At 47.5% G+C, this 23,525-nt stretch overlaps 1 protein-coding gene across 1 annotated transcript in view; it reads right to left on the reverse strand.

Annotated features, from left to right (window-relative positions):
• Positions 1 to 155, reverse strand: part of txndc5 (thioredoxin domain containing 5) — a 44,436-nt gene extending 44,281 nt beyond the window's left edge. Inside the window, exon 1 of the mRNA XM_078216822.1 lies at positions 18 to 155. The gene's annotated coding sequence lies outside the window, so the exon portion shown is untranslated. The remainder of the gene's footprint in view (positions 1 to 17) is intronic.
• Positions 156 to 23,525: the final 23,370 nt, after the last annotated feature.

Consider the following 23,525-nt stretch of genomic DNA (forward strand, 5'->3'; position numbering starts at 1 on the left):
GGAAACAGAAGCCTTACGTGATCTCCAGAAAAGCAGCCGCAAACTGAACCAGAGACTCAGTAAGGGAGAGGAGCTGCTTGCTTTACCACAGCTTCACGCCAGTTCACAGGGTAAAGGAGCACACACACACATTCATCTGCACCGCCTGCTCTGTCAATCAACATCTCCAGTGGGTGGTACACAGGATATTACACAGCCACTGCTCTGTGGCTGCTCACACAGCTCTTTGTTAGCGCTGATTGCAGGCAATGATTTTGTACACACACGCTCACACAAAGTCTTTCCTGCAACATTTAGGCTGTATCTGAATGCAACCTCAAGGGCAACTTGCATGGGTGTCCAGACAAGTATAGCATAATGACAGCACAGGAGGCCATTCGGCCCCTCCTCTCTGTACTAGCTCTCTGCAAAGAGGCCAGGTCCCATCCCCCTGCCTTTCACCCCCACTCCCCCTTACCCTGCGCTTTTTTGCCCCTTCAGATCATTTTCTCCTTTTGAAAGTCAGGATCCACTCCACCACACTCCCAGGCAGCACATTCAAGATCCTTGCCGTGTCAAAGAACTGTTACCTTTCCTTCTTCTGCCTTTAAGTTTGTGCCCTCTGGTTTTCGATCCTTCCAGCAACAGGGATAGTTTCTCCCTACTCACTCTAGAATCCTTACAGTGCAGAAGGAGACTACTTGGCCCATCGAGACTGTACAATCCACCCAGGCCCTAGCCTGTAACCTCACATATTTACCCTGCTAGTACCCCTGACACTAAGGCACAATTTAGCATGGTCAATCAAGCTAACCCGCTCATCTTCAGATTGTGGGAGGAACCGGAGCACCCGGAGGAAATCCACGCAGACACGGGGAGAACATGCAAACTTCACACAGACAGTGAGCCAAGCCAGGAATCGAACCCGGGTCCCTGACGCTGTGAAGTAGCAGTGCTAACCACTGTGCCACCGTGCTGCCCCTATCTATCCAGAACCTTAATGATTTTGAATATCTCTTGTCAAGTCTACTCCCAACTAAAAGTGGATTTAAATATGAATTATTGAAAGAATGGACATAAATGCAAAGTTTGCATTTCTGCAGGAATCATATTGCATAAAATCACTAGTACATCTAATAAGGAACTCAGCAGAAACATCTTTATCCGGAGCGTGGTGAGGATGAGGAACTCACTAAGAAGTAGTTGAAGATACACTTTTTAAAAATACTTGCATTTATAGAATCATAGAATAGAATCATAGAACCCCTACAGTGCAGAAGCAGGCCATTTGGCCCATCGAGTCTGCACCGACTCCGACAGAACATCCCACCCAGACCCTATCTATGTAAACCCACATATTTACTGGGCTTAATCCCCCTAACCACACCTTGGGATGCTAATGGGGAATTTAGCATGGCCAATCAAACTAACCTGCACATCCGTGGACTGTAGTGCCTTTTACTACATTTCAAAGTGGTTTACTGCCGATAAAGTATTTTTTGAAGGGTAGTCACCGTTGTAATGTAGGAATCGCAGCAGCCAATTTACACACAGCAAGCTCCCACACACAGCAATGTGATAACGACCGGATAATTAGTTTTAGTGGCCAGGACATTGGGGAAGACTGCCCCTGCTCTTCTTTGAAATAGTGCCTTATGTAACCGTGTTTTATACAAGCTAATGATCCGCTGGTTTACTGGGGTGAGGTGTTTTTCAGGGGGAGTCGGGACAGGGACTGGAACAGGTTTGTGGAATCTCAGAATCTCGAGTTGATCCGTCACATCTGTTGTCGCCAGGCATTGGAATGGTGCTTCCTGTTCTGAGGATGTGTGTTACCGTGGCTCCTGTACCTTCTCTAAAGGCAGGTCTCTCCTTATGGCTTTGCTGTGCAATGGAGCACCATTACCAGGTGGGAGTAGAAGCCCCTTTGTTGGGTGTGTTGTTGGAAACCATCCTGAAGACCTCCCTCGCCTCCTCAAGCTCAACATCCCTGTGGTCTAGTCATTAACGATTTGATTTGATTTGATTTTGATTTGATTTATTATTGTCACATCTATTATTATGCAGTGAAAAGTATTTCACGCTATACAGACAAAGCATGCCGTTCATAGAGAAGGAAATGAGAGAGTGCAGAATGTAGTGTTATAGTCATAGCTAGGGTGTAGAGAAAGATCAACTTAATGCGAAGTAGGTCCATTCAAAAGTCTGACAGCAGCAGGGAAGAAACTATTCTTGAGTCGGTTGGTACGTGACCTCAGACTTTTGTATCTTTTTCCCGACGGAAGAGGGTGGAAGAGAGAATGTCCGGGGTGCGTAGGGTCTTTAATTATGCTGGCTGCTTTTCCGAGGCAGCGGGAAGTGTTGATGGAGTCAATGGATGGGAGGCTGGTTTGCATGATGGATTGGGCTACATTCACGACCTTTTGTAGTTCCTTGCGGTCTTGGGCAGAGCAGGAGCCATACCAAGCTGTGATACAACCAGAAAGAATGCATCTGTAAAAGTTGGTGAGAGTCATAGTGGACATGCCAAATTTCCTTAGTCTTCTGGGAAAGTAGAGACGTTGGTGGACTCTCTTAACTATATTGTTGGCATGGGGGACCAGGACAGGAGGTCCTGTGACTTGGATGGTACTTGGATTGGTCAATGGTAATGGGATCATAGTGGGATATTGTGATCCACATTTGTTGGGAATATCACTTGTCCCTCAGCAACCATGTTCCTGGAAAAATAAGGAGAGAGTGATCAACTTTCAGTTGATAAATAGACAGAGACAGCTGCCTAGATAGCCTACACAAGCTTGCATGATCGTACTTCAGTGATCTGACACTGCATTGCCATTAATGAAGGGCTGGCCAAAGGCTGGTGTCCTGAGGCCAACAACATGTGTGCAGACACTGGACATGAGGAAGGCCAGTTGTAAACCCCTGAGCTCTCTCGTCTTGACTGCTGAGATCAATGGGGAAGCTGATAGGTCGCTCAGACCTAGAATGCTCGGTGCAGACTAAAATCCTCTGTAATCCCACCGCACTGGTATTACAGCCAGCAAGTCATTTTGGGGGACTGCAGTGGTCTCCACGTGCTTCCCTGGCAAAGTGCACCAATGAAATACTGCTCCAAGGACAGAGCCATAGCAGTAACACCCCGGATCGTATGCTGTGTCTGTGCATGGCCTCACCGAACCCCTCCCCATGGGGAAGCGATGGCTAGTGGTATTATAGAAGCCCTAAAGAGCCAAAGGAGACCACTTGGCCCATTGAGTCTGCACGGACCACAATCCCACCCAGATCCTATCCCTATAACCCTACGTATCCCCCCTGCTAGTCCCCCTGACACTAAGGGACAATGCATGGAGACATCTGAGCTCAGATGAGGAGGATCGCAACAGGCACCACCAGACGCTGAAAGATGCCCTCATAAGAACAGGATATGGCGCTCGACAATGATCTGGAAGAAGGAGTAACTGGGGTGATCAGTAAGTTTGCAGACGACACAAAACTGGCAGGACTTGCAGATAGTGAGGAACATTGTCAGAGGCTACAGAAGGATATAGATAGGCTGGAAATTTGGGCAAGGAAATGGCAGATGGAGTTCAATCCTGATAAATGCGAAGTGATGCATTTTGGTGGGAATAATGTAGGGAGGAGCTACACGATAAATGGAAGAACCATAAAGGGTGTAGAGACGCAGAGGGACCTGGGTGTGCAAGTCCACAGATCTTTGAAGGTGACGTCACAGGTGGAGAAGGTGGTGAAGAAGGCATATGGCATGCTTGCCTTTATAGGACGGGGCATAGAGTATAAAAGTTGGGGTCTGATGTTGCAGATGTATAGAACGTTGGTTCGGCCGCATTTGGAATACTGCGTCCAGTTCTGGTCGCCACACTACCAGAAGGACGTGGAGGCTTTGGAGAGAGTACAGAGGAGGTTTACCAGGATGTTGCCTGGTATGGAGGGGCTTGGTTATGAGGAGAGATTGGGGAAACTGGGGTTGTTCTCCTTGGAAAGACGGAGGATGAGGGGAGACTTAATAGAGGTGTATAAAATTATGAAAGGCATAGATAGGGTGAACGGTGGGAAGCTTTTCCCCGGGTCGGTGGTGACGTTCACGAGGGGTCATAGGTTCAAGGTGAAGGGGGGGAGGTTTAACACAGATATCAGAAGGACATATTTCACACAGAGGGTCGTGGGGGCCTGGAATGTGTTGCCGGGCAAGGTGGTGGAGGCGGACACACTGGGAACGTTTAAGACTTATCTAGACAGCTATATGAACGGAGTGGGAATGGAGGGATACAAAAGAGTGATCTAGTTTGGACCAGGATAGTTGGGAACCTGTCTCGGGGGCAGGGGATTCATATGGTGTTCGTGGAAGTGGAAATGACTAGGGTTGGGAAGCATTTTCCGATCGGGGCCATTGTGATCTCCTGGACTCGTTTCGATCGCCTCAGGGGGTCGGAGAGGAATTTCCCAGATTTTTTTTTCCCCATATTGGCCCTGGGGTTTTTCACTCTGGGTTTTCGCCTCTCCCTGGAGATCATATGGTCTGGAATGGGGGGGTGGGGGTAAGTTAATAGGTTGTAATGAACAAAGCATCGTAGCTGTGAGGGACAGCTCGGTGGATAGGATATTGGTATGTAGATAGGCTGGAAAATTGGGCGGGGATCCTGGATTCAGGATTCAATCCTGGACCGGGGAGCGGCGCGGGCTTGGAGGGCCGAAGGGCCTGTTCCTGTGCTGTATTGTTCTTTGTTCTTTGTTCTTTGTTCCAACGCGCCACAGTGAAAAACCGCACCGACCTCCTCAGAAGACAAACATGGGACACAGCGGACGGAGTACCCTTCGTCGTCCAGTACTTCCCCAGAGCAGAGAAGCTACCACATCTTCTCCGGAGCCTTCAACATGTCATTGATGAAGACCGAACATCTCGCCAAGGCCATCCCCACACCCCCACTTCTTGCCTACAAACAACCGCACAACCTCAAACAGACCATTGTCCGCAGCAAACTACCCAGCCTTCAGGAGAACAGTGACCACGTCACCACACAACCCTGCCACAGCAACCTCTGCAAGACATGCCGGATCATCGACACGGATGCCATCATCACATGTGAGAACACCATCCACCAGGTACACGGTACATACTCTTGCAACTCAGCCAACGTTGTCTACCTGATACGTTGCAGGAAAGGATGTCCCGAGGCATGGTACATTGGGGAGACCATGCAGACGCTACAACAATGGATGAATGAACACCGCTCGACAATCACCAGGCAAGAGTGTTCTCTTCCTGTTGGGGAACACTTCAGCGGTCACGGGCATTCGGCCTCCGATCTTCGGGTAAGCGTTCTCCAAGGCGGCCTTCACGACACACAGAGTCGCTGAGCAGAGACTGATAGCCAAGTTCCGCACACATGAGGACGGCCTCAACCGGGATCTTGGGTTCATGTCACATTATCTGTAACCCCCAAGTTGCCTGGGCTTGCAAAATCTCACTAACTGTCCTGTCTGGACAATACACATCTCTTTAACCTGTGCTTAACACTCTCTCCACTCACATTGTCTGTACCTTTAAGACTTGATTACCTCTAAAGATTTGCATTCCAATCATTATTTTGTAAATTGAGTTGTCTTTATATGCCCTGTTTGTGAACAGAACTCCCACTTACCTGACGAAGGAGCAGCGCTCCGAAAGCTAGTGGATTTTGCTACCATATAAACCTGTTGGGCTTTAACCTGGTGTTGTGAGACTTCTCACTGTGTTTACCCCAGTCCAACGCCTGCATCTCCACATCAATAAATGCTGGCCAGCCAGCGACACCCATATCTCACGGATGAATAAACAAAAACTCCAGGTATCTTTGGGAATGGCAACGTAGTGATTAGTGGTTTGCACTAATGACCTGAAGTTCAAATCCCACAAGGGCAGCTGGAGAATTTGAACTTTGTTACATTTATATAATGTCCAGTGACAACCAGACATCCCAAAATGTTATACAGCCAATAACGTACTTTTGAAGTTTAGTCACTATTGTAAGGTAGGAAACACAGCAGCGAATTGGTACAGAGTAAGCTCCCTCAAACACCAAGATGATAATGACCTGATTATCTGTTTTTGCGATTGTTGATTAACGGATAAATATTAACCAAGGCACTGGGGATAATTCTCCTGCTCTGCTTCTAAATAGTGTCCTGGGGATTTTTTACAACCAGCTGAGAGGACAGAAGGAGCCTTCATTTAACATTTCATCCACAAGATAATACAGCCCTCCCTCAGTACTGCTCTGAAGTGTCAGCCTAGATGGTTGACTCAAGACCTAGAGTGGAATTGAATGCCTCCCCTAGAGGTGAGGTCTGAGGTGGGTAGGGCGCTTTTGATTGGGTGGGTAGTTGCAGGGTGTGGATCCCTATGCCTCCCCATCTCCGCCTACTTAAATCCAGGCTAGGCTGGTTTATGGGTGTTCATCCTGCTCGAATGCCACTTGAGGCCTTTAGGGGGCCAATCAGTGCCCAACTAAGAGCCCCATCCTGCCGTCATTGTTGGGGCTGCTTAAGGCATTCTGGGAGACAGTCCCTTGTTCAGAGGCGCTCCGTGCCTCATTGAGAGGCTCAGCATTGGGAAGTGGGATGCCCGCTGAGAGCCACTTCCTTGCCCATTCCTCTAACCTCCCTCACTGGTAACCCTTTCTCCCCACCTTCCCCATCCGACCTTCACTGACCATTCTCCAGGGATCCCACAAACTGGATGTGTCTTTAAGACCATATCTGGCAGACTGGGCCCACAGTGAGGGAACCAACAAGAGTAAAAACCTGTTGCAGAGGTGCATCTGTCCATGACAGCAGAAGGGGCAACTACAGCATGGTCCCTGTGGAGACGAAGTCCCATTTTCAATGAAAGATGACCTCCATCATATTGTGTAGCAGTAGCACTGTGCCAAATGGGATAGATTTGAAATATATAAGGTTGTCAGGCATCAGCAGCATCAGAATAATATTCAACCACAATGTGTAACCTCGTGGCCTGGCATGTCCCTTACTCTACCATTACCATCCAGTCATAGAATCCCTACAGTGCAGAAGGAGGCTATTCAGCCCATTGAGCCTGCACCAACAACAATCCCACCCTATCCCTGTAACCCCACATATTCACCCTTCTAATTCCCCTCAAGACTAGGATCAATTTAGCATGGCCAATCTACCTAATCAGCACATCTTTGGACTGTGGGAGGAAACCGGTGCACCAGGAGGAAACCCACGCAGACACGGGGAGAATGTGCAGACTCCACACAGACAGTCACCCAAGCCGTGAATTGAACCTGGGTCCTGGCTCTGTGAGGCAACAGTGCTCACCAATGTGCCACTGTGCCACCAGCGTCAGAACACCAACCCTAGTTCAATGAGAAGTGCAGGAGAGTATGCCAGGAGCAGCAACAGATGAGTTGCCAGCATGGTTCAGCTACTCCCCAGGATGAAACGCATGGTAAAGAGCGGAAACAGCTAGATAAAACGGCAATGAATGGATCAGTTTTGACTGGTGGTGGACAATTAAGCAGCTAAGTGCTTCCACGAACATGACCACCCTCAATGATGGGAGAAGCCCAGCACGGTGGCACAGTGGTTAGCACTGCCGGCTCACAGCGCCAGGGACCCGAGTTTAATTCCGGCCTCAGGTCACTGTCTGTGTGGAGTTTGCACGTTCTCCCCGTGTCTGCGTGGGTTTCCTCTGGGTTCTCCAGTTTCCTCCCGCACTCCAAAGATGTGTGGGTTAGGTGGATTGACCATGCTAAATTGGTCAGGGGAATTAGCAGGGTAAATATGTGTTATGAGAATAGGGCCTGGGTGGGATTGTGGTCGATGCAGACTCGATAGGCTGAATGGTCTCCTGCACTGTAGGGATTCTATGTCAGTGCAATAGTGCCTAATGGGTAATCTATCTCGGCCTCTTCCTGAGGTCCCCAACATGAAAAAAGTCATTATCCGCCAATTGAATTCACCCCACGTGATATTAAGAAACAGCTGCATGCATTGGATACTGTAAAGGATACAGGACCTAACAACACCAGGGCTGCGGTACTGCACAACCTATGTGATGCGCTACTCAAACACGAGGCCTGAAGCTCGGTAAATGAAAGGCTTTTATTTACTGTAATGAAGCTGCCAGAACTTATATACACTATCCCAGACTGAAGGGGTCCCGGCCAGAGCAGGGACTCTTATACCTCTCCCAGGAGGCGGAGCCCGACTGGGATGTGCCACAACACTACAGTACAAAGGTGTAACAACCCCACCCTAACCCAACAGCAACAATAGCACAACCCAACAGTAACATATGTACATCCTTGTAGTACTGGCCAGCCCCTGGCTCAGTACTATCCAGTGGGAACCAACGATGGTTCACCACACTATGTCTGTAGCCAAGCTATTCCAGTCCCGCTACAATGTTGGCATCTGTCTGGCAAGGTGGAAAATTATCCACAAAAAGCAGGCCAAATCCAATCAGGCCAATTGCTGTCCCATCAATTTACCCTCAAGCATCAGACAAAGGAATGGAAAGTGTCACCATCTGCCCACCATCTACAGGGCACAAGTCAGGAGTGTGATGGAATAGAGTCATAGAATCCTACAGTGCCATTCGGCCCAGCAAGTATGCACCGACCACAATCCCACCCAGGCCTGATCCCCATAACCTTATGCATTTACCCTAGCTAGTGCCCCTGACACTAAGGGGCAATTTAGCATGGACAATCCACCTAACCTGCGCATCTTTGGACTGTGGGAGGAAACAGGAGCACCCAGAGGAAACCCACGCAGACATGGGGAGAATGTGCAATCTCCACGCAGACAGTGACCCAAGCTGGGAATCGAACCCGGGTCCCTGGTGCTGTGAGGCAGCAGTGCTAACCACTGTGCCACCATCTGCCCATACTCAGCACTTGCCTCGACAGTGCAGCTCCAACAACATGCATGGAGTTTGAGGCCATCCGCAAAACAGGAGCCCACTTAATTGGAAACCCATCCACCACCTTAAACATTCACTTCCCTCACCACCAGCACCACATGGTTGCAGTGTGAACCATCTACAAGAGGCACTGCAGAAACTCAGCAAGGCTCCTCCGACAGCAACTTTCAAACCCGCAACCTCTACCTCCTGGAAGGACAAGTGCAGTGGATGCATGAGACATCAACACCTCCAAATCCTAAAACAAACTGACTTGGAACTGTGCTGCTGTTCCTTTGCTGCCGCTGGGTCAAAATCCAAGAACTCTTTCCCCAACAGCACTGTGGGTTAACCATATCAGATGGACCGCAGCAGTTCAAGAGGGCAGCTCAGCAACATCAGGGATATGCAGTACACTCCTTTATTCATCCTTGGATATGAACATTACTGGCAATGCTAGCATTTTTTACCCGTCCCTAATTGCTCTTGAGATGATAGTGGTAAGCCACCTTCTTGAATGGTTGCAGTCGACGTGGTGAAGGTATATCCACGGTGAATTTCTTCCGCGATGGTTCATAGGCAAACACGTTTGCTGGGGATCTGAATTCACATTGAGGCCAGACCAGGTAAGGTAAGGAGGGCATGATGGACCTCCCATGATGGACCTCAGTGATGATGTGGAGATGCCGGCGTTGGACTGGGGTAAACACAGTAAGAAGTTTAACAACACCAGGTTAAAGTCCAACAGGTTTATTTGGTAGCAAAAGCCACACAAGCTTTCGGAGCTCTAAGCCCCTTCTTCAGGTGAGTGGGAATTCTGTTCACAAACAGAGCATATAAAGACACAGACTCAATTTACATGAATAATGGTTGGAATGCGAATACTTACAACTAATCAAGTCTTTAAGAAACAAAACAATGTGAGTGGAGAGAGCATCAAGACAGGCTAAAAAGATGTGTATTGTCTCCAGACAAGACAGCCCAATGAAACTCTGCAGGTCCACGCAACTGTGGGGGTTACAAATAGTGTGACATGAACCCAATATCCCGGTTGAGGCCGTCCTCGTGTGTGCGGAACTTGGCTATCAGTTTCTGCTCAGCGACTCTGCGCTGTCGTGTGTCGCGAAGGCCGCCTTGGAGAACGCTTACCCGAATATCAGAGGCCGAATGCCCGTGACCGCTGAAGTGCTCCCCAACAGGAAGAGAACAGTCTTGCCTGGTGATTGTCGAGCGGTGTTCATTCATCCATTGTCGCAGCGTCTGCATAGTTTCCCCAATGTACCATGCCTCAGGACATCCTTTCTTGCAGCGTATCAGGTAGACAACGTTGGCCGAGTTGCAAGAGTATGTACCGTGTACCTGGTGGATGGTGTTCTCACGTGAGATGATGGCATCTGTGTCGATGATCCGGCACGTCTTGCAGAGGTTGCTGTGGCAGGGTTGTGTGGTGTCATGGTCACTGTTCTCCTGAAGGCTGGGTAGTTTGCTGTGGACAATGGTCTGTTTGAGGTTGTGCGGTTGTTTGAAGGCAAGAAGTGGGGGTGTGGGGATGGCCTTGGCGAGATGTTCGTCTTCATCAATGACATGTTGAAGGCTCCGGAGGAGATGCCGTAGCTTCTCCGCTCCGGGGAAGTACTGGACAACGAAGGGTACTCTGTCCACTGTGTCCCGTGTTTGTCTTCTGAGGAGGTCGGTGCAGTTTTTCGCTGTGGCGCGTTGGAACTGTTGATCAATGAGTCGATGTATCTTCACCTTCAACAACCAGTTCTTCATCCAGACACACGGAACAGCCATGGGGACCAAATTCGCACCTCAATATGCCAACATCTTCATGCACAGGTTCGAACAAGACTTCTTCACCGCACGGGACCTTCAACCGATGCTATACACCAGATACATCGATGACATTTTCTTCCTTTGGACTCATGGTGAACAATCACTGAAACAACTCTATGATGACATCAACAAGTTCCATCCCACCATCAGACTCACCATAGACTACTCTCCGGAATCGGTTGCATTCTTGGACACACGCATCTCCATTAAGGACGGTCACCTCAGCACCTCACTGTACCGCAAGCCCACGGATAACCTCACGATGCTCCACTTCTCCAGCTTCCACCCTAAACACGTTAAAGAAGCCATCCCCTACGGCCAAGCCCTCCGTATACACAGGATCTGCTCGGATGAGGAGGATCGCAACAGACACCTCCAGACGCTGAAAGATGCCCTCATAAGAACAGGATATGGCGCTCGACTCATTGATCAACAGTTCCAACGCGCCACAGCGAAAAACCGCATCTTTCAGCATCTGGGAGTGTCTGTTGTGATCCTCCTCATCTGAGCAGATCCTGTGTATACGGAGGGCTTGTCCATAGAGGATGGCTTCTTTAACGTGTTTAGGGTGGAAGCTGGAGAAGTGGAGCACTTCGCCCATTGGGTTTGCACTAACAATAACTAGCACAACTGATGGTGGGATGAAACTTGTTGATGCCATCATATAGTTGTTTCAGTGATTGTTCGCCATGAATTCAAAGGAAGAAAATGTCATTGATGTATCTAGTGTATAGCATCGGTTGAAGGTCCTGTGCGGTGAAGAGATCTTGTTCGAACCTGTGCATGAAGATGTTGGCATGTTGAAGTGCGAATTTGGTACCCATGGCTGTTTTGTGTGTCTGGATGAAGAACTGGTTGTTGAAGGTGAAGACGTTGTGGCCCAGGATGAAGCGGATGAGTTGTAAAATTGCATCTGGAGATTGGCAGTTGTCGGCGTTGAGTACTGAGGCAGTTGCAGCAATGCCATCATTGTGGGGGATGCTGGTGTAGAGTGCTGAAACATCCATTGTGACGAGGAGTGCTCCTGATTCAACTGCTCCAAGTGTGCTGAGTTTCTGTAGGAAGTCTGTAGTGTCGTGACAAAAGCTGGAAGTTCTTTGTACAATGCGTTTCAGGATGCCCTCGACGTAGCCGGAGAGGTTCTTGCACAGGATCCCATTGCCTGATACGATGGGACGGCTGGGTCTGTTGGCCTTGTGTATCTATGGGAGGCGGTAGAGATCTCCAACGTGCGGAGTACGTAGGATGAGAGCACGGAGGGTGATCTGAAGGACCGGACCAAAGGTCTTAATCAATCTGTTGAGTTGACGGGTGTGTTCTTTGGTCGGATCTGCGGGTAACTGTCTGTAGTATTCCTCGTTGTTCAGTTGTCGGTACACTTCTTTGCAGTAATCCGTTCTGTTCAGTATGACGGTGTCCCCTCCTTTGTCTGCTGATTTGCTGACAATGTTGCGGTTGGTCTTGAGAGCGCGGATGGCATTGCGTTGTGCTTGGGTGATGTTCGGGGCTGTCTTGTGAGTGTGGCTGATGAATCTGGTGTTGACGCACCTCCTGACGGCTTGGGCATACATGTCGAGTCGAGGGCAGCAGCCTTCCGGAGGAGTCCAATTCGACTCTTTCCTCTTCGGTTGCTGCTCCGCGGATCTCTCTGTCGGCTGTTCCGGTTCATTGGCTGTCTCATTGTGTTCGCTGTTGGCCTCTTGGGGTTTGTGGAAGAACTCCCGCAGCGTCATTCGCCTGATGAATTCCTCTGTGTCTGCTGCGAGACTGATGAGGTCTATTTTGGTGGTGGGGCAGAAATTGAGCCCTCGGCTGAGAACTTCGATTTCATCTGGTTGAAGTGTGGAGTCCGACAAGTTGACAATGGACTTCCCTGCAGTGGTAGTGTTTTCTACTGTGGTACCGGCGGAGGCTTGGTTGCTGCTGGTGATGATGCCGAGTTTCTCAAGTTTCCTGTTCTTGGTGTACATGTAGATGGTGTATTTCCTTTGTCTCATCTGCTTGGCAGTGTTTCGCAGCTGGTCTGCGTCCTGAGCGCAAGTTGAGAATATGGACTCTATCTTGGTTTCCAGGCTGCGGTGTTTGCTGTAGAGTTGGTGCATGAGGTGGTTGAGGAGTGTGAGAGAGGTGCGACGGCAAAGTCTCTCAGCGTAGTCTGTGTTATAGGTTGACCTGAGTGGGTTCGTGATCTGTAGTCCTTTCGGTATCTTGTCTGCTTTCTTGCATCTTTGTAGAAACTTGATGTCTGTGTCGATATGCGCGATCTTCTTGGAGATCCTCTCCACTTGGAGCCGGCAGTTGGCGGTGTCGATGGTAGCCAAGATGTGGAGATGCCGGCGTTGGACTGCACCACACAACACTGCCACAGCAACCTCTGCAAGACGTGCCGGATCATCGACACGGATGCCATCATCACACGTGAGAACACCATCCACCAGGTACATGGTACATATACTCTTGCAACTCGGCCAATATTGTCTACCTGATACGCTGCAGGAAAGGATGTCCCGAGGCATGGTACATTGGGGAGTCCATGCAGACGCTACGACAACGGATGAATGAACACCGCTCGACAATCACCAGGTAGGAGTGTTCTCTTCCTGTTGGAGAACATTTCAGCGGTCACGGGCATTCAACCTCTGATCTTCGGTAAACGTTCTCCAAGGCGGCCTTCATGACACACAACAATGCAGAATCGCTGAGCAGAAACTGATTGCCAAGTTCCGCACACATGAGGACGGCCTCAACTGGGATCTTGGGTTCATGTCACACTATCTGTAACCCCCACAACTTGCCTGGGCTTTCAAAATCTCACTAACTGTCCTGGCTGGAGACAATACACATCTCTTTAACCTGTGCTTAACCCTCTCTCCACTCAAATTGTCTGTACCTTTAAGACTTGATTACCTGTAAAGACCCGCATTCCAACCATTATCTTGTAAATTAAGTTTGTGTCTTTATATGCCCTGTTTGTGAACATAACTCTCACTCACCTGATGAAGGGGCCGTGCTCTGAAAGCTTGTGGCTTGTGCTACCAAATAAACCTGTTGGAATTTAACCTGGTGTTGTGAGACTTCTTACTGTGTTTACCCCAGTCCTACGCCGGCATCTCCACATCTTGTGCAGAGTTTGCACATTCTCCCCATTTCTGTGTGGGTTTCCTCCGGGTGCTCCAGTTTCCTCCCACAGTCATAGATGTGCAGGTTAGATTGATTGGCCATGTTAAATTGCCCCTCGCTGTCAGGGGGGTTAGCAGGGGAAATACATGGGATTATGGGGATGGGGCCTGGGTGGGATTGTTGCGGGTGTGGGCTCGACACGGGGAAAACGTGCAAACTCCACACAGTCACCCAAGGCCGGAATTGAACCCAGGCCCCTGGCGCTATGGGGCAGAAGTGCTAACCACTGTGCCGCCCTTTGTATAACCCTTTGTATATTCTGGAAAGCACTGCCTGCAAGTGTGATGGAGCGAGGCATTCAAGAGGGCATTAGATGATTATTTGAATAGAAACAACGTGCAGGGGTATGTGGAAAGGGCACAGGAGTGGCACTAAGTCACGATGCTCTTTTGGAGAGCCAGTGCATACACGATGGGCCAAATGGCCTCCTTTTGCACCGTAACAATTATATGTTATATAATATGGTGACCAGAACTGCAAACAATACTCTAAGAATGGTCTTACCAAGCTTCGATACAGGTTTAGCATAACATTTCAATTCCACCCCCCTGGATATAAAACACAGGACTTGTGGGTGTGGAGGAGGTTACTGAAGTGAGATGGGGTGAGGTCAGATGGAGGTATTTTCAAAGCAAGGATGGAAATGTGAAAATTGTATGGAATCTTGGTTCCGCAGTTAATCTTTGAACCCTCCTGCAAAAGCGTTCATAAATAATTGCTGTTAAATTCTGAGCGCAAGGTTATCACTGGAAACACCCTTGAATAATTGCAGCTTCAGCAAGTATAGTTGTTTCATTGAGCTGGCTGTGCAATGTAATCTGGCAACGTTATTTATGGATTGTGGGTGTGTATCGCCATACACCACTGCCCAAGCATTTAACAAAAAGTCTTTGGACCCCTTCACATAATGAGTAAGTACGCCGTTCAACGAAGACTCCAGCTCCGTAACATCTTAGAATAGGGGAGTTTGAAGGGCATGTCCCCTACAGTACATAACGAGACTGCACAGCACTTACGTTGCTGAAGCTTCATCATAAAACCTGCTTGCAGAGGCCCTGGGCGGCCATCCAAGGTTATTCAGCGAGGGCAGCCCACTTCCACTGCCTTAGAACCCTCAGAAGGAGTGTTTTGTCATCACAGCTAACCTGCAAAGTAAAACACAATTCAGTACCGAGCCAACATTAACACAGTGCCAAGTGTGGGCCAAATGAACCAGATTTGTTGGATCTGATTCATATTCCTTCCCCTGTTCCTGGACTGGACTTCCCTCGTTAGTGTCGGAGGTGCACCAGAATTGTTCTGCAATTGAAAATGCTCTTAAATCTTGTCAGTGTTATGTAATCAGTAACCCAGCATGTTTCCTCAACACACCTTCACAGTGCCCTCAGAAAGAATCCAGCGCTGCTTCTGTAGTAACTGAAAGGGTTTAAGGCAGCCATTTTGTGATTCAATCTTGGGCTGAAGCTGGTGACCAAGGAGACCGAGTGCATAAAGAAGGTGGTTTAGCTAAGATATCACTGTTCATAATCCAGAAGAAGCAAAACCAGTTTAGTTTCCATGGACAGAGGTGGCACTCCTCCTGGCAATGACATTTAGACTGTATTCCACTACTACCTCCACTTAAGGGGCCAAAGGTCGACAGACAAAGTAAAGGAAGCACCACCTCATGGCAATCATCAGGAAGGCATCTCAGAATAACCCTCTGGTGTGGAAGAGCCAGGCTAATAAGAAAGACTTGCATTTATAAAGCACCTTTTGCAACCTCCATCCATTGACTCTGTCTACACTTCCTGCTGCCTCGGGAAAGCAGCCATCATAATTAAAGATCCCACACGCCCCGGTCATTCTCTCTTCCACCTTCTTCCGTCGGGAAAAAGATACAAAAGTCTGAGGTCACGCACCAACCAACTCAAGAACAGTTTCTTCCCTGCTGCTATCAGACTTTTGAATGGACCTACCTCGCATTAAGTTGATCTTTCTTTATACCCTAGCTATGACCGTAGCACTACACTCTGCACCCTCTCCTTTCCTTCTCCCCTATGTACTCTATGAACGGTATGTTTTGCCTTATAGCGCGCAAGAAACAATACTTTTCCCCATATCCTAATTCATGTGATAATAATAAATCAAATCAAAATCACACAGTGGCCAATGAACTGCTTTTGAAGTGTAGTCACTGTGGTAAATGTGACAGCTTTTTGCACACAGCAAGATCCCATAAACAGCAACGGAATAAATGACCAGATAATTATTTTTGGTGATACTGGTTTAGGGATAAATAAGGAGCAGGAGCTTGGGGAGAACTCTGTTCTTCATCACAACAATGCCATGGGTTCGATTATGTCCACCTGAGGGAGAAGACGGGGCCTCAGTTTATCATCTCACCTGAAAGGCAGCACCTCTGACCTGCAGTACTCTCTCAGTGCTGCAGTGAGGATATCAGCTTTGATTGTGTGCTCTAGAATGGAAGTAGCATCCACAAGACTCCGTCCCAGAAGCCAACTGAGGCTTTAACCAGCAAGGGAGTTTGTCAGATCATTTGCCAGCGAGGGGTCTTTATCATTGAGAGAATGATTTCGAGCAAGGGGTCCGCGTGCCCCATGAAGAGTAGGGCACAGGCTTCAATGCAGAAACCTCGGCTGGAATTCTCCAACCTTGTCCGCAGGCTGGGATTCTCCAGTCCCGCTGCTGTGAACAGGGATTTGGCTGAGCACCAATTTTTCCATTCTCGCTGGTAGCACTGGTGGGGCATCCAACATTGGAGAATTCTAGTCACCTCACTATAGGAAGGATGTGATCGCACTAGAGAGGATACATAGGAGGTTCACCAGGATGTTGCCTGGGATGGAGAGTTTGAGCTATAAGGAGAGACTGGATAGGCTTGGATTGTTTTCTTTAGAGCAGAGAAGGTTAAGGGGAGTCATGATTGAGGTGTATAAGATTATGAGGGGTATGGGCAGGGTGAGTAGGGAGCAGCTGCTCCCCTTGGTTGAGGAGTTAATCACGAGAGGGGATCGTTTAGGATAAGGGATAGGAGATTCAGAAGGGATTTGAGAAAAGAACCTTTTCACTCAGAGGGTGGTGGGAATTTGGAATGCACTGCCTGGGAAGGTAGTAGAGGCTGGAAACCTTATAACCTTTAAAAAATAGAATTCATAGAATCCCTACAGTGCATTTGGCCCATCGAGTCTGCACCAACCACCCAGGCCCAATCCCCATAACCCCACATATTTACCCTGCTAATCCCCCTGACACTAGAAGTCAATGTAGCACGGCCAATTAACCTAACCCGCACATCTTTGGACCGTGGGTGGAAACCGGTGCACCCACAGGAAACCCACGCAGACATGGGGAGAATGTACAAACTCCACACAGAGAGCGACCCGAGGCCGGAATTGAACCTGACACTGTGAGGCAGCAGTGCTAACCACTATGTCACAGTGCTGACCAGAATATTTGGATGAACACTTGAAACATCAGCGTATTCAAAGATGTGGGACAAATGCAGGAAAATGGGATTAGCGCATCATTTGTGCTAGTTATTGTTAGTGCAAACCCAATGGGCGAAGTGCCTTAGTTGTTGAGCAGGAATTGCATTTGTTGCTCAAAGTGACTCGACTCAATCACCAGTGGTTTCCATGGCAACAGAATCATATTTGAACACTATTTAAAGTGGCTTTCAGTCGTCTTCTTATATCACAAGCTGTGGCCATTGCATAGAATCCTTACAGTGCAGGAAGAGGCCATTCGGCCCATCAAGTCTGCACTGACTCTCCGACAGAGCATCTTATCCAGGACCTATCGCCATGTATTTACCCTGCTATTCCCCCTAACCTACACACCGTGGGACGCTCAGGGACAATTTTGCAGGGCCAATCCACCTAACCCACACATCTTTGGACTGTGAGAAGTAACTAGAGCACCCAGAGGAAATCCACGCAGACACAGGGAGAATATGCAAACTCCACAAGTCACCCAAGGCCGGAATTGAACCCGGGTTCCTGGCGCTGTGAGGTCATAGTGTTATCCACTGTGCCACCGTGCCGCCCTTGTACTCTACTGATCTGAACTTGAATAACAAGTCGGTGAACTTGAATAACATCCCGGTAAACATCCTATGTACCCTCTCTAATGAGATATACTCTCCTCTCTAATCTCCTATAGTGAGATGACCAGAAGGGCGGCACAGTGGCAGTGGTTAGCACTGCTGCCTCACAGCACCAGGGACCCAGGTGCGATTCCCGGCTTGGGTCACTGTCTGTGTGGAGTTTGCACATTCTCCCCATATCTGCATGGGTTTCCTCCGGGTGCTCCGATTTTCTCCCACAGTCCAAAGATGTGCGGGTTAGGTAGATTGACCATGCTAAATTGTCCCTGAGTGCCAGGGGGACTAACTAAGGTATATGCATGGGGTTATAGGATAGGGCCTGGGTCGGATTGTGGTCGGTGCAGACTCGATGGGCTGTATGGCCTCCTTCTGCACTGTATGAATCTATGAACAAATAGAGGACCCTACACAAGGGGGAATCAGATGACCCATCAGTAAAGATAGGTCACAGTTCTTAGCCACCAAGTTGGTGAATCAGTCATTAATCCATCCGTGCATGGCTCATTTGATAGCTGTGTTGTCAAGTGTCATATCTGTTAGTCTAACAAGTAAGTCTTAAACCCATAAAAGCTGACAGCTCAAAATCTAAGGAATCTGTGTAAAGTGCAGTGGGACTCAGCTTGCCTTGATTTATGAGACAAACATTTCCAATATTTTTACTGACTGGGAGAAACCTAAAATAGACAACAGCTCAGTTTGCAGCAGTGATGGATGTAGAAATTACTGATAAAAACATTGATGGTGCAATATTTATTTTCAAGGGGGAGGAACAAGTTTCCGAACAGTTTGATTGTTAACTCTTTCCGCGGTCCATTTTCTGGCATTTTGGAGTCTGCTGTAATTTTGACTTTCGAAGGAAAAATAATTTATCCTGGATGGTTAAATATGTAAATGAAAAGAATTCAAATTTTTACCTTCACTGCATGAGCAATCGCCTGATGGAGCAGGTCATCTGCGCGTTGCGATTCTATCCGGCATAGTGAAGATGCAAAACCTACTCTGATGGGCAGCATTTTAAATCACAGAAGGAGGTCATTCAGCCCATCGTACCTGTGGCAGCTCCTGTTGCTTTCATTCTTTCCCCGTAGCCCTGCGCAGGTAAGGTGACATTGGGTGAGCAGCTAGTTCCGACAATTGAACATGGGTGAAAGGTGGAACTTACTGACAGTTCCAAACAACTTACACCTAAACAAATCTTAGAGGCACGTTGAAACAATCGACAATTGCAAATCACAAACTATGGACAGTCTTCAGCAAGCCCCCTTACACTTTAAAACACGGCATACAGCCACATGCTACACTATAAAATGTTCAAAGTGCTAGATAGAAAATATTTGATTTGATTGATTTATTATTGTCACATGTATTAATATACAGTGAAAAGTATTGTTTCTTGTGCGCTATCTAGACAAAGTATACCGTTCATAGAGAAGAAAAGGAGAGAGTAGTATTACAGTCATAGCTAGGATGTAGAGAAAGATCAACTTAATGCAAGGTAGGTCCATTCAAAAGTCTGATGGCAGCAGGGAAGAAGCTGTTCTTGAGTCGGTTGGTACGTGTCCTCAGACTTTTGTATCTTTTTCCCGATGGAAGAAGGTGGAAGAGAAAATGTCCGGGGTGCGTGGGGTCCTTAATTATGCCGGCTGCTTTTCCGAGGCAGCGGGAAGTGTAGACAGAGTCAATGGATGGGAGGCTGGTTTGCGTGATGGACTGGGCCTCATTCATGACCCTTTGTAGTTTCTTACGGTCTTGGGCAGAGCAGGAGCCATACCAAGCTGCGATACAACCAGAAAGAATGCTTTCTGTGGTGCATCTGTAAAAGTTGGTGAGAGTCGTAGCTGACATGCCAAATTTCCTTACTCTTCTGAGAAAGTAGAAGCATTGGTGGACTTTCTTAACTATGGTGTCGGCATGGGGGGGACCAGGACAGGTTATTGGTGAAATAAAGAGTTAAGATATTCGCCAGTCAACTGAGCAATATTCATACTGTGAGAATCCAAAAAATGCGTCTGCACTGCAACAACAAGCTGACCTTCGAGTGATATCTTTGTTTTCCAAGTCTGTGTTTATGCCAAGTCTCATGTAAGGTTGCTGTGCCGCACTGTAAAAGGAGGGAGGGGGGGCTTCGACTTGGGTACGTTGGACTTCACCTCAGACTGGGATCGCGAACAATGCCAAGACCAATCAAGCTCCAGCCTTTGTTACCGGGGTCCCTGACGGGCAGAAGGCCGTGAGACTCATTGTTTTCATTTCTCTCGTATTATTTACTCTTTTTCAATGAACCATTATAATAGTTTACAGATTGTAATTCTAGCCTGTCTCTTATTTAACATTCTCCCAGATCATTAAAAGAACAAAACAGAACAAGTGCGCATCGTGTCTGAGTTTGAAGATGGTGGTGGCTGGTGGATTGGCACCAGATTCCTTTTTGATCCAACCGGTATCGAGGTTTGGATCAGCCAGGATTGCAGTCGGCGAACACGATGATATCTTCTAAATAAGGACGTCTGTAAAAAGACAGTTCATGCCAGAGTATACACAAAAGGGCCATTTGGCCCAACCAGCCCACACTGATGTTTATGCTCTACTCAAATCTCCATCATTCCTTATCTATCATCATGACCCTCTATTCCTATTTTCAACATATACGTATCCAGCTTTACTTTAAATGCATCTACGGTATTCACCTCAAACGTTCCCGGTGGTAGCGAGTTCCAACCTCTCGCCACTTTTTGAGTAGTTTCTTCTGAATTCTCGATTTGATTGCCTCGTGACTATCTTATGTTGATGGCCCATAGGTTCACTCTGTCCCACAAATGGAAACACTCGCCCTGTGCCTACTCTATCAAAGTCTTTCAGAATTTTAAAGCCAATCGTTCGTCATCCTTAAAATTCGATCGCCAGTCTGTGTCTTGTTTTCTGATAGATATAACCTATCAGTTCTGGTATCACCCTTTGTAAGTCTTTTCTCCACCCTCTCCAATGCATTGATATTCTTTCTAATAATACAGAACTGTGCACAGTACAGTACTCCAAATATGCTCTAACCAAGATTCGAGACAGGTTTAACAAGACTTCTCTACTTTACAATTCTATCCCTCTGAAAATAAGCCTGACCGTTCGGTTAATCTTTTTAAAAATGTTTTTTTGTGGCACAGTGGTTAGCACCACTTCCTCCCAGTGCCAGGGACCCAGGTTCCATTCCCGGCTTTGGTCTCTGTCTGTGTGGAGTCTGCATGTCCTCCCCGTGTCTGCGTGGGTTTCCTCCGGGTGCTGGTTAGGTGCATTGGCCCGAACAGATGCCGGAGTGTAGTGACTCGGGGATTTTCACAGTAACTTCACTGCAGTGTTAACGTAAGCCTACTTGTGACACTAATAAATAAACTTTGAAACTTATTAATCCATGTTGATTACCTACCTTTGGTGAGCTGTGCACTTGTGCCCCCAGATCCCTTTGCTCCTCAACTCCATTTCAAAATAAGATATCACTTCTTTATTTTTCTGAACTTACACTTAACGATGTTGAAATTCATACATCACTTATGCACCCGTTCTGCAAGTTTATTCGCCATTATTCTCTTTTATTTTGTTACAGGGCTCATCAATAGCGACCTTCCCTCCCAATTTGGTATTGCCTTCAAATCCCCTAGTCGCCACACTCTGGCGCCTGTTCGGGTGCACTGAGGGAGAATTTAGCAATGCGAACCACCGTGCCACCATGCTGCCGCTCTGTACTTCAGACACAGGAGAAGGTCATTCAGAACCTCCAGCCTGTTCCACCGTTCAATTCGATTCTAACTCATTTGCGCCTTAACTCCACTAACCTGCCTTTGATCCACATCTCGTAGCTTTCAATAAGACACCCATTGTCTTTTGATGGGGAGCATGGGAGATACCTACCCCTCCTTGATATGAAGAAGTGGTTCCTAAGTTAACTCCTGAATGGGCGAGCATTTTTAGGATATGACCTCTTTCTCTGGACTTCCCACACCGGAGAAAATAGCTTCTCCACATTGACTCCATCAAATCCTTTCTTACCTCGATAAGATCAGCCCCCTCTCAACTCGAGAGAATATAATCCAAATCTATGAAACATGTAAGAATTTCAGTGCAATATTACTGCATATTTGCATTTATCTTGCATCTTATCCCAGGTATGGTTTTTTAAATTTCACTTATCATTGTCATATGTATTGTGATACAGTGAAAAATATTGTTTCTTGCGCGCTATACAGACAGAGCATACCGTACCTAGAGTACATAGGGGAGAAGGAAAGGAGAGGATGCAGTATATTGTCAATGAGTACATTCAAGTGTTCAGGACAGAGATTGATAGACTTTTAGATATTAAAGGGATATAGGGATAGTGCAGGTAAATGCCACTAAGGTAGAAGTTCAGCCATGATCGAGTTGGATGGCAAAGCAGGCTCGAAGGGCTGAATGGCCTACTCCTGACCCTCTTTCCTAGGTCCCAATAACTATGTTGATTTGAGAACCGAAACCGTTTCCTGTTGCAGTAATCCTAACTGGCAGTACATTCTACATTCACAGGACCGCCTGGTTCACGACTGTAACTGTCTGTATTCTAGACCCTGTGGCAGCCTAAGAGGGACCCAGCTTGAGGAAATGCTGATGTAACCTATTTGAATAAACATTGGATACGGGTAACTCCATATCATCAAAACAAAGCATTCAAATTCAGTTCTAAAATGTCACACTCAAGCCATGAATCTATCCTTTCCTCTCTGTCGATGTGAATCAATCTGCTGTGCCTTTCAAACATTTCCTGTTGGTGCAAGTGATAAGATTTGCAGTTGATATCACCATATGGTTAACATCAATGGCAGCCAATACTTGTGGGACTCCAGCCACTCCAAAGAAGTTGGCACCCCATTTCTCTCTCTTTCCTTCTCTCTCTCTGCTTTGGGTCCATATCATTGAATCCCTACAATGCAGAAGAACATAAGAACATAAGAAATAGGAGCAGGAGTAGGCCATCTAGCCCCTCAAGCCTGCTCTGCCATTCAATAAGGTCATGGCTGATCTGATAGTGGGTTCAGTTCCACTTACCCGCCCGTTCCCCATAACCCTTAATTCCCTTAATGGTTAAAAATCTATCTATCTGTGACTTAAACACATTTAGCGAGGTAGCCTCTACTGCTTCATTGGGCAGAGAATTCCAAAGATTCACTACCCTCTGGGAGAAGAAGTTCCTCCTCAACTCTGTTCTAAATTGACTCCCCCGTATTTTGAGGCTATGCCCCCTAGTTCTTGTTTCCATTGTAAGTGGAAATAACCTCGCTGCTTCTACCCTGTCTAGCCCCTTCATTATCTTATATGTCTCTATAAGATCTCCCCTCAACCTTCTGAACTCCAATGAGTACAGGCCCAGTCTACTCAATCTCTCCTCATAAGCTAACCCCCTCATCTCCGGAATCAACCTGGTGAACCTTCTCTGTACCCTCTCCAAAGCTAATATATCCTTTCTTA

This window comes from Mustelus asterias, chromosome 7 (assembly GCF_964213995.1).
Source record: "Mustelus asterias chromosome 7, sMusAst1.hap1.1, whole genome shotgun sequence".
In the NCBI taxonomy this organism is placed as follows: domain Eukaryota; kingdom Metazoa; phylum Chordata; class Chondrichthyes; order Carcharhiniformes; family Triakidae; genus Mustelus; species Mustelus asterias.